The 683-nt window shown below is 39.2% G+C and overlaps 1 non-coding gene across 1 annotated transcript; it reads right to left on the bottom strand.

Moving 5' to 3' along the window:
- Nucleotides 1–223: 223 nt before the first annotated feature.
- Nucleotides 224–387, bottom strand: LOC115871735. Its single transcript, XR_004047450.1, has one exon. It is a non-coding gene; the product is annotated as a U1 spliceosomal RNA (small nuclear RNA).
- Nucleotides 388–683: the final 296 nt, after the last annotated feature.

The raw sequence follows: 683 nt of genomic DNA, 5'->3' as shown, positions 1-683 counted from the left end.
ACTTAGGAGCAAGATGGTAACTATCTAGGGTAAGATACCAAGCATTGAAACAAAAAGCCACTAACAGTGAGTCTATTCTGACTCGTAGAGACCTTAAAAGACAGAGTCGAATTGCTCCTTTGCATTTCCAAGATGATAAATCTTTTTTCACATCATTGTATTGGCATGTACATCTCATATCAGACAATTTAATTGTTCAATCATACCGAGAACATTGTTTTGCCAGGGGAGAGCAGGAATGCAGTCCCCCACTACCACAAATGATGCAGTCGAGTTTCCCACATTTGGGGAAATCGTAGGGGTCAGCACATCCAGAGTGCAATGGATAAGCCTCGCCCTGGGAAAACCACCTTCGTGATCATGGTATCTCCCCTGCCAGGTAAGTATCGAGAACATTTTTACAATCAATTTCAGGACATTTCATTATCATACTAATCGTTGTTAGCTTCATAGTTCCCTCCAACTTGCCCAGGCATGCCCCTAGGTAATTGTTAATTGAGTTCCTTCCTGTCTCCACAGATTTACCTATCCTGGGTTCCATATAAAAAAAACCATGCCAAGCACAAACTGGAAGCAAACAAGCAAGAAAATAAAAAACACCACAAGGACTAGATAAAAGAGAGAAAAACTTCAATGAAAAAGAAAGGAGAAAATATTTTAAAAAATGAAATAACTTTAGAACA

This window comes from Echinops telfairi, unplaced genomic scaffold, assembly GCF_000313985.2.
Source record: "Echinops telfairi isolate 266 unplaced genomic scaffold, ASM31398v2 ScPeMD7_7400;HRSCAF=8409, whole genome shotgun sequence".
NCBI classification, from domain to species: Eukaryota; Metazoa; Chordata; class Mammalia; order Afrosoricida; family Tenrecidae; genus Echinops; species Echinops telfairi.
The sequence above is the reverse complement of the archived record's forward strand: the minus strand, read 5'-3'. Positions and strand labels throughout refer to the sequence as shown.